Source organism: Erinaceus europaeus, chromosome 16, assembly GCF_950295315.1.
Source record: "Erinaceus europaeus chromosome 16, mEriEur2.1, whole genome shotgun sequence".
In the NCBI taxonomy this organism is placed as follows: Eukaryota; Metazoa; Chordata; class Mammalia; order Eulipotyphla; family Erinaceidae; genus Erinaceus; species Erinaceus europaeus.
The window spans coordinates 37,267,794-37,279,621 of record NC_080177.1 but is presented as its reverse complement, the minus strand read 5'-3'; positions in this window follow the sequence as shown (position 1 = coordinate 37,279,621).

The following is an 11,828-nucleotide window of genomic DNA, read 5'->3' as shown; positions in this document are numbered from 1 at the left end:
CCTGGCTATATCATTTCCTTCCTGGGTGGATATGCATTAGGTTTCCCCACACCTAGACTTTTCACCAAAAATAATATAAGAATTTACCTCTTAATTTTATGTAGGTCAAATATAAAATTAATTAAAATAATATCTAACACAAAATAATGTCCCATGAGTGTTAACTCGTATCACTAGGAGTTACTCTGCAGCTGAATGTGTTAGCTATGCTAGACTCTTGAAGAACTGTTTTCTTATGGGATTCTCAGTGTTCTGTCATGGCACTATTAAAATAAATTATAGGGAGTCAGGGGGTAGCACAGTGGGTTAAGTGCATGTGGCATAAGGATCCAGGTTTGAACTTCTAGGTCCCTACCTGCAAGGGAGTCACTTCACAAGTGGTGAAGCAGATCTGCAGCTGTCATTCTCTCCCCCTCTCTGTCTTGCCCTTCTCTCTCCATTTCTCTCTGTCCTATGTAACAAAGATGACATCAATAACAAAAATAACTACAACAATAAAAAAACCAAGAGCAACAAAAGGGAAAATAATTTTTTTAAAATTTAAAATAAAATAAATTATACTGGGTTTTGACAAACGTACTGTGGCCAACCTAGTTTCTCTATCATATTTATTTATTTATTTATTTAATTTTACCAGAGCACTGCTCAGCTGACTTATGGTGGTGATAGAGACTGATCTGGGACATTTGGTGCCTCAGGCATTAAAGACTTTTTGAATAGCCACTATGCTATCCCCTCAACCCTTAACCATTTTAAATCAGAAAATAAATAATGGGTCTTAAAGTCATAAATGTAGGGAGTAGGCAGAAAAAGCCTCGAGTCTGAACTTAGAACCTGTAAGTTATTGGAGTTTTGTTGACATTAAAATGGTGTCAACATTAGGCCACCTGAAAGTAATGCCACATGGTCCCTCATTTTGTATCCAGGGTTCATGATCCTAAGAAAATGGTAGAGCAAATAATTGTGGGGGTCATTCTTTGGTTATCCTTCAAGCATGCAGTAAAACTTTATTAACCACTATGATGTTAAGTTTGGGGGAATTCAAGGGGCAGAACTGAAAAGTTCAGTTGTTAGAAGCTGAATTTTTTGTTTTCTCCTAAACTAACTTCTTGTAGACTAATTCAGTAAAGCAAAAGAGTACACTAAATCTTACATATCTGATCACATTATTTTGCCTATTTCTAAGGTGTTTGGAATAGTTACAGTATGCATGTATTTGAGAAAAATAATATACATACATTTGTTTTAAGCCACATACAAAGGAATAACTACAGTCAGTCTAATCCTTTGAGGTCAGATGTTAATTCTTTAATAATTAACACAAACCAAAATTTGCATTATATCTAAAAGTTCTAGAAAAAAAACCTCAGAACTCCACAGTATTTAACATTATCAATGACTATGAAGACAAAACTGAAGTAGTTCTGTTTCTTTTTTTTTTTTTTTCCTCCTCCAGGGTTATTGCTGGGCTCGGTGCCTGCACCATGAATCCACCGCTCCTGGAGGCCATTTTTCCTCCTTTTTGTTGCCCTTGTTGTAGCTTCGTTGTGGTTATTATTGCCCTTGTTGACGCAATTCGTTGTTAGGACAGAGAGAAATGGAGAGAGGAGGGGAAGAGAGAGAAGGGGAGAGAAAGATAGACACCTGCAGACCTGCTTCACCGCCTGTGAAGCGACTCCCCTGCAGGTGGGGAGCCGGGGGCTCGAACCGGGATCCTAACGCCGGTCCCTGCACTTTGCGCCACATGCGCTTAACCCACTGCGCCACATGCGCTTAACCCACTGCGCCACCGCCCGACCCCCTGAAGTAGTTCTGTTTCAACTACTTTCATTTAAATCTTTTTTATTAAGAAGTATACAAATTGAAAATGTACTTCTCTACGAATTACAAAGTAAACACTCCTATAACTGGATCCAGACAAACAAGTAAAACATCCCAAAAACTATGCAATTATGAAACTATTCTCAAGATACTAACTTTCCTCCTCTTCTTTAGAGCAAAAAAATGGAATTGTTGGTGTGCAAATGACCAAAATAAGTTATCAAAATAGTATTGCGGGAGTTGGGCGGTAGCGTAGTGGGTTAAGCGCAGGTGGCGCAAAGTGCAAGGACCGGCCTAAGGATACCGGGTTCGGGCCCCCACCTGCAGGGAAGTCGCTTCACAGGTGGTGAAGCAGGTCTGCAGGTGTCTTATCTTTCTCTCTCCCTCTGTTTTCCCCTCCTCTCTCCATTTCTAACTGCCCTAACAACGACGACATCAGTAACAACTGCAATAATAACTATAATAATAATAAAAAGACAAGGGCAACAAAAGGGAAAATAAAATTACAAAAAAATTTTTTTAAATAGTATTGCATTTTCATCCAGAAACATTTATAAATCCCACGTCTCATATTTGTCAACAGCTGAAATTGCCAGTGTTAATTTTTGCCATTTTGAGCAATGTGTAGTGATATCTCTTTATTTTGCAGTTACCCGATAACCAAAATTTTTTTTTTTTTTTTTTTTTTGGTCTCCAGGATTATCACTGGGGCTCGGTGCCTGCACTACAAATCCACAGCTCCTGGAGGCCATTATTTTTCCCTTTGTTGCCCTTGTTGTTCATTGTTGCTGTTTTTATTATTGTTACTGCTCTTTTTGTTGGATAGTTCAGAGAGAAGTCAAGAGAGCAGAGGAAGACAGAGAAGGAAAGATAGACACCTGCAGACCTGCTTCACTGCTTGTGAAGCAATCTCCCGGCAGGTGGAGATCTGGGAGCTCTAAACGAGATCCTTGGGCTGGTCCTTGCGCTTTGCGCCATGCGCAATTAACCCGCTGCGCTACCGCCTGGCCCTTGCAAACTTTCCATTATTAAGCACTACATATTCTCTTTAATACATCATGTTTCCAACCTTCGCGGCCCCCCCTGCTTTTTTCTCATTAGAGATATTTTTGCTCATACCATAATACCATAATAATGAAATGTCTCTTTATATTTTAGGTATTTATCTCTTATAGCAGTGTGTATAATCCACCTGTGATTGATTTTGCATATATCAAGTTGGAAGATATATGTACACATATATATTCAGTGAATTTATGTATATGCTAGTCTGCTTAAGACCCTCTATTCTGCTCTTTTGATTTACTTCCCTATTCTTTTGTTAACATCAAATTTAGTTACCATATATTCACTATTTAAGTGTTGATATCTACTAGTAAAAGTCATGTTTTTGCTGAGTAAAAAGCAAAAACAACGATAATTTATCAAATATTATTCAAATTTATGAATCATTCCTGTTTTGAAGACACAGGAAAAATGACATATTATCTTATGCCACAACCGTTAGTGTTTCTTGAAAATATGAAGATCAAAGTTTTAAAAACTTCACATGGCTTTAACCAAGTTTTCTTAGTGCGAACATGAACATACATCAGAGGCTCTATCTTATCCTCTACATATGTACTTTAATATATATATTATTGATTCATTTTGGCTAGAACAAAAATTGATAGAGATCTGCAGCACTGCTTCACTACGTGTGAATTTTCCCTGCCACAGGTGGACACTGGAGACTTGAATCAGGGTCCCTGTGCAACCGTAATGTTGTGTGCACTATTAGAAGCGCCACTGCCAAGCCCCCATATTTCTTAAAAGAAACCTAAATCTAGAAGCATGTCATGTAGGGCTCTGAGGAATGATGAACCTACTATGGAAACTTCAGGGAGAAGGATTGTCTAATGATTCTATCTACTGGTTTTACAAACCACTAGACTCTGGTGATCCATTTCTTGTAGAACTCCTTCAAGCTACACAAGTGGCTGCTTTACTGGATACCTTCCCCCTACTGATCCACTTTTTTTTTTTTTTACATTTTAAAAAATTTCTTTATTGGGAGGTTAATGGTTTACAGTTGACAGTAAAATACAATAGTTTGTACATGCATAACATTTCCCAGTTTTCCACATAACAATTCAACCTCCTCTGCCATCACGTTCCAGGACTTGAACCCTCTCGCCCCACCCTAGTCTTTTACTTTGGTGAAATACACCAAGACCCACTACTTTTTATAAATGGTTGAACCAGTTCCAAGAGTCTTTTTTTCAGACACAGTCTGCCTTTTCTTAGGTTTTGCTAGCACCTGAATTTTAATTCTGCCTCTTGCACAAACTTTTGTTCTCTTAGTTGATTGGACTTCTGAGCATTGAGCAATATAAACCTTTGATTCAGCTAAGAGAATATAGTACTCATTGATATTTCCCCCTAAACCAACCCCTCCCAAAACTTACTTTTGCTATTGTATATAATGTAAATTAATACTGTCAGTACTCACTGAGATATGTAAACTAAAAACTTGGAATCATCTGATTCCTTCCCTTCCTTGCCTTTCACATCCTCTAAGCAACAATTGGAAGGCATGTTGGTTTAATCTTTTTAGAGTTCCCTAAACCCACTACCTCCTGTTTGCTTCTCCTACTTCAGATTTTCACCAACCAGAATAATACAATAACCAAGGTTTTGTTCTTTTCCCATTTTATTCACTGTAACCATGCCTACCAGCTTTTTAAAAAAGAGGTGATCATGTCATTCAGCTACATCAGAGTGCCATTACCTTAATAGTAATCCCTAAATCCACTAGCATTATATATTAGATTCTCAATGAGCCAACCATAAGCCAAGTGCCAATGCTTTACTCCCTTCCCTTTTTAACTGGAGAGGTTGACACGTGTGTAAAACTTCTCATCTCGTCATAATACTTGGCTTTTATGAAACCAAACACCCTCTTCTCTGGTCACACAAGAATTGCCCCACTCAGTGAATGTATTACTTACCATATTTTTGCAGTATGAGTCACTTCTGCCCACAATGCCCCTTCCCCTACCACATTTCCTAGATTACTACTTGCCTTGTGAAAAATCCAGCAGAAATATAACTTCCTTTTTAGAAACCCTCCTGGAAGTAATAGAGCAAACATGTTAAAGCAATGACTCTGGATGTCTGGAGGGATGATCTGAATTTTATTATTTTTGGATATATAACCACAGTCAAATTCTCTTAACTTCTCTGTACCTCAGCTTCTACATTTGTAAAATGGGGTACAATCCCTTCTCAAGGTGAGGCTTAATCACAAAAAGAAAAAAGTACTTAGCAAGGTGCCTGACACTTAGTAGGTGTTTAATAAAAGGTAACTTTATAGCTTTAATTTCCTATCCATCCCTACCAGCCCACAAGTTTAATGACACTCCCTCTGGTCTCTCAGAGCACCTGGTTCCATGCTATTACAGCACTTCCTTTGGAGTACTATTGATATAATTGGTTGCATATATCAGCTTTCTCACTAGGCTAGATGCTTGAGAGCAAGATTTTTTTTTATCTTACTACCTTTAAGTTCTAATACAGTGACCTGTAAAAACTGAATTTCAATATATGCTTCTTCCATGAAAGTGAATGAGATGATCATACATAACCCCTCCCACCAAAAAATTTAAAAAGCACTGAAAAGGTGAAGATGAAAACAATCACAAACATCTTTTCTCTCCATTTTACAATGGCTGCACAAGGTCACATATTAAATGACAAAGCCAAGATGCACATCTGCCATTTTTTTAACTAAAGAGATTTAGCTATTGATAAAAATGGTATAGGGTTACTACACACCATTAGGGGAGTATTCAGTTCTCAGGTATTTTTAGTTGAGATCAAAATATGCCTTTGATTTTCTGAGCTAATCTAGTCAGTATTTCTGACATCACTGTAAATTCTTAATAGAATGTCTGCATCTTTTGCATATGTAATTATAGACATTTAGTCTTAATTATGATCAGAGACCTAAAAAGAAAACTGTTAAGTACTTCAAAATAGACTTCAAAATAGACTTCAAAATACTTAGAAGGAAAATTCTTAACCACTTTCAATTTAACAATAGAGAAGCCTGGTAGATACTTTAAGCCAGTGGTCAAAATAAATGTCTTTAGAAGTGCGACAATAAGAAAAAAAAAAGTCAAAGAGGGAAGAGATAACACAATGGTTATGCAAAGACTTTCATGCCTGAGGCCCCAAAGTCCCAGGTTCAATCCCTCTAGCCACCATATACCAGAGCTGAGCAGTGCACTGCCCTAGCTTGCTCATGCACTCTGCTCCCTTATTAAAACAATATATATATTTTTAAATGTGAGGCAAAATAATTCATGTGCTACCAGTTACAGCATTATAATATTCTCGCCAAAGAAGTAGGACTAGAATCTAACTATGGAGAAACATAAATTATGTTTTATACACTTTACAAAACCATTGGTCTATAATCCATAAAACTACCATTAGTTACAAAATGGGTACTGGGAGTCAGGCAGTAGCACAGCGGGTTAAGTGCATGTGGCGTGAAGCATAAATATCCCAGTTCAAGCCCCCCCCCAACTCCCCACCTGCAGGGGAGTCACTTCACAAGCGGTTAAGCAGGTCTGCAGGTGTCTATCTTTCTCTCCCCGTTTTCCCCTCCTCTTTCCATCTCTCTGTCCTATCTAACAATGATGACACCAATAATAATAACTACAACAACAGTTAAAACAAGGGCAACAAAAGGGAAAATAAATATTTAAAAAAATTAATATATTTTAAAAAAATGGGTACTAATGGAACCTTACTGAGACAACACTTGAGAGTCTTAGGACTGGGTGTGTAACATATCAACATTAACTTCCTAATCCTAGTGGCTATATATTCATCAGAATGTATATAATGTACAAATATATTTATGTGTACAAATATATTTATTTTCAAAAATACAAGTGTTTGAGGATGATGGGGTATCAAAAGAGCAACTAACATTTTTTTTAAAGATTTATTTTTTTTGTTGTTGCTCTTGTTGTTTTTCATTGTTGTTGTAATTATTATTGCTGTTATTATGTCGCCATTGTTAGATAGGACAGAGAGAAATGGAGAGAGAAGGGGAAGACAGAGAGGGAGAGAGACAGACACCTGCAGACCTGCTTCACCACTTGTGAAGCGATCCCCCCTGCAGGTGGGGAGTTGGGGGCTGGAACCGGGATCCTTATGTTGGTCCTTGCACTTTGCGCCACCTGCGCTTAACCCGCTGTGCTACTGCCCGACTCCTGCAACTAACATTTTATTTGATGCAGTATTTACAACCTTTCTGTAAGATTGGATTTAAAAATTCTGTAAAGCATAATTGATATTCTTAGTTAATAAAGGAATTTGTTACATTTCTAAAGAACATTTGAATTATGAATTTTGTCCAATTCTTATGTCCACTGTATGTATATACATGTTCTTTATACATGCTCTTCAAAACTGTTTTCTGTGCCATTAATCCCAACTTTTCTTAAGATTTTCAGAAACTTGAACACACACACACAAACCCATCCCTATTAGTCAGAATAGTGATACCTTCAAAGGTGTTGTTCAGTAGAAACTATGTGAGTTCTATTGTCTAAATCAAATAAAAATGTAGATAGTATGAAAATAACTTCTCCCCCTTGTGGCAAAAATTGAAAATACATTCTAATCCTAATAGGCACTTTAGTATTTATTTCTGTAAACTGCCTTCACATAATTTTATGTGAATCCCCTGTGTTACTCTCAAAATCATACATGTTTATACAATAAACTTGGAGGTATTCTCAGAGCTTTTCTTTAGGTCATCATTGTCCAGATTCTGTTTGAACAATATTCTACAGCAATAAGCTGCAAGTTTAAGTAGACTTGCCACAGCAAAACAGCAGCACCCAAAGAATAAATTTAGCCATAATATAAAATTCAAAATGATATCCAGGTAAAACAGGATGGCTTTTAGTCAAAGCATCTGCTTATTTAGGACTATAAGGGCCTCAGAAAGGCTTACTACCTCTCAAAAGGTTAACCTAAAAATTATGGAAGTCCACCATTGGAGATGAATTCCTGGAAACTAGCATGTCCAATCTTAAGACTGGGTTTATTAATATGGAGATATGCTGGAAGGGATAAGATATAGCCTTTAAGATTGCCAATGGTGAGAAATAAAGTCTCACTGAGATAAAATTTAAGTTTAATTTATTCATTTCAGATTCTTATTCTTTCAAATCCTCCATATTTTGTCCTATTAATTTACCATTCACTCATAATTCTGTTTTACTGGCCTTCCACTGATTATGAATTTAAGTGGCTTTCAAAAGTAAACTTTATTCATGTCACACTAATTTAAATGTGGTTCGGTTGGATACTGTCTCTTAAACATATTAATATAAATATTAGTATCTTGGCTAAAATGAATTATCTACAATTTTAATACATGTTGCACAGTACATATTAATATAGAAAAATACAAGTTATGAGCAGCATAATGTTGACTATGTTATAATCCATTCCACCTGCTCAAATATTAGTGCAAATAATTATATATTTGTAATGCATCACTGCTGTCTCATACAAATTTATGCCTTCTGGATAAATGCCTTTCTTCTGAGGTTGTTTGCTGTTTGAAGCATAATGTGATATATTCATATTTAAATTGGCTTTGTAGGCTGTGGCCCACAGCAGCATTCTAAACCATTTAAAATAAGTAGGTATAGTTAACTATTTGTTTCTATACTCAAAAAGTATCAATAGATATTAATCACAACTTAAACTTACTGCTTCCTCCCAAATAATAATGATAAGGCATACAGAGCCAAGTTAAAAAAAAAAAGATCTTGTTAATCATAGGGTTATCAGCCTAGTTATTCACTATAATTCACCAACTAAAGTTCTTAGTACCTACTGTGCTGCTTAGGGGCACAGGTACAGAAGTCTGAGAGGGTGTGATAATTTACACTTACTCTTTAGTAAATTTACAGGTGTGACGTTATACCCTTGAAATCTTGTCATTTTTGTAAAACTCTCCCAAACCACTAATTTAAAAAGGAGAAAGTAATTCTTGTTCTTTGATATGGTGGGTTCTTCTCTTAACATAAATTTGAGAGATTCTCTCCCAAAATTGAAAAGACAAATGTTTATTTAGTGCTATGGATATGTAAGTTGAGAATAGGGCTGAGAAGGTAGCACAGTGGTTATGTAAAAAAAAAAAAAAAAAAAAAAAACCCTGTCATGCCTGAGGCACTGAAGGTGCTAGATTCATTCCCCAGTACAGTATGCCAGAGGTGAGCAGTAATCTGGTAAACAAAGAAGAAAAAAAATCCTCAGGGGTGGGTGGGTGGTGGTGCACCTACCTGGTTGAGCACACATTACAATATGCAAGGATGTGGGTTTGAGCCCCCCAGACCCACCTGCAGGGGGAAAGCTTTGTGAGTGGTGAAGAAGTGCTGCACGTGTCTCTCTCTCCCTACTTCTACCTTTCCTCTTGATTTCTGGCTGTCTCTATCCAATAATAAAGGTAATAATTTTTTTTTAAAAAAAAAAGGAAAAAAACCCAAAATTTTAAAAAATTGAGACCTAGTGCAATTTTTAGAAGATGAAACATGTTATTTCTGATTACATAAAAATGAACACTTATTCACAGCAAAGGGTACCACCACCAAAAACCCAAACAACCCCATTAGAAAAGGTGGTGAGTACATGGACAGAAACTTCACCCAAGTAGAGATCCAGAGGGCCAAGAAACACAAGCTAAGGGGCTCAAAGTCACTGATCACCAGAGGATTGCAAATAACAATGAGATATCACTGTACACCTGTGAGAATGTCATACATTAAAAGGACAGTAATTGCAAATGTTGAAGAGGATGTGGGGAAAAAGGGATACTTCTATACTGCTGACAAGAGTGTTAGTCCAACCCTTGTAGAAAACAGTCTGGAGATTTCTCAGAACACTAGAAACAGACCTAACCTATAACCAAGCAATTTCTCTCCTGAGGATTTACCCAAAACAATCAAAAGCACCTATCAGAAGACATCTGTTTACCCATCCCAGAAGCAATCCACATGTATGGCAGATGAGTGGCTAAAATAACTGTGGTATATTTACACGGTGCAATACTACTGACTGTTAAAAATGATGAAGTAATCTCCTTTGCATCATCTTGGATGGAATTTGAAGACATGTTAAGCGAGATAAGGCAAAAAGAGAAGGACAAATACCAAGCGACCTCACTTGTAAGTGGGGCTTAATAAATAGGATAGGGAGGAAGAACACAAAGTGAAATGTGGGCTGGGCAATGGTGTATTGCATCAAAGCAAGACTCTGGGGAAGGGTGGGGGTAGAGGCAGGGGTGGAAAAGAACTTTGGGATCCTGGTCCATAATGAAACTACATTCATATTTCAATGACCGCACTGTAAAACCTTAGCCCCTCCCCATAGAAAGATTTTTTTAAAAATCACCACCTTTTCTTCATATATAGAATACATTTTACCTCTCTATTTTCAGTCCAGCAATAACTATGTAAAAACTATCAATGACGAAAATAAATAATAGAATGACAGAATTAGGACAGTTAAAAATTCATGACCACCTATTGAATCTTGAAAACCAAATTCAAAGGAATGAACACACATTGGACACTTCACTTTTAAATTCAATAGTAAATGCTGATCCATATATCAAGCCATCACCCAAATACTACAATGAGAACCAAACATTGGACGAAAAGAAAATTTGTTTAGGCAAGACCAAGGGCATCATCCAATGAAGTGTCTATTTAAAGTCACATAAGAAGATCCTATGTAGAACCTAAGCCTGAGAAAGATTTGGATTTGGATTTGGATAATCTGAGATCTTTACTGGCTATAAGCCTTGAGCAGAACTACTCAACATTTTTTTCTTAGTTTTTTACCTGCCAAATAATATCCAACTCTTATTAGGGTTGTTATGAAATTAAATGAAATAATATATGTAATGGATTCAGGATAGTGCATGGAATTGTTATCAAATAATTATGTATATTACACATCAAAAATGTTCACTTTTTAACTCGTGTAGATTTAGTCTAAAAATATGAACTGGTGTTTTCCTCCAAACTACGTATCATTTCAGAACAGATCTCATGCAGGGAAAGGACAGAAATTGAGTTAGGGGCCTGACAGTGGCACACCTGGTTGAACACAAACATTATAACAGTGCACCAGGACCCAGGTTCAAGATCCCAGCCTCTACCACCAGGCAGGGTGGGGGAGGGATTCACAGACAATGAAACAGCGCTGCAGATATCTTTCTCCCTCCTCCCCCTCAATTTCTCTTGGTCTATACCCAAAATAAATAAAATTGAGAAACTGAATAGAGCTCACAAAGAATTATTGCTTTGTATGTCAAATTCTCCTCTAGACAATAGGAGTACTCAGTATGCTTTTAGAAAGAACTCACATTTTGGAGTCAGTGGGCAGTATATGAGTAATATGTAATATTTTGCATTAAAAAGAAATTAAGTTACCAGATGTTTTTAAAGTTATCCACAGATTATGTATAAACTGAACCTTATTTACTCTAACACACAGTTCAAATAAACCTTATAAACCTTAGGCATTACCTTACAAACATGACCCTCTTAGTGCATTGCAGCATTCCAGGAACCAAAATCTCTTTATCTGAAGACTTATAAAAAGTTGTCCTCATAGACAAAAAGTCATTTTAAGGAAGCAGTAAATTCTTCACTTGGAATCATTTTGCTGGCTAAAATCACACTTTCAACTGTGACTAAAAAAGTTGGTATTCAAATAGTGAAATACTTAAAAGTGGAAAGAAAATGGTCTAAATGTATAACAAATTAATATACTCTGAGACTAATAATTGTGTTGGAAAAGCAGATATTCAGCAGTCTAAAGATCCACCTTACAGTGACTCAATCTTCATAAGAACTACTCATCAACTTTAGTTGACAGTCATTTCAATATAAGTTACATAAACTAGACTTCCTTCTTTAGCATAT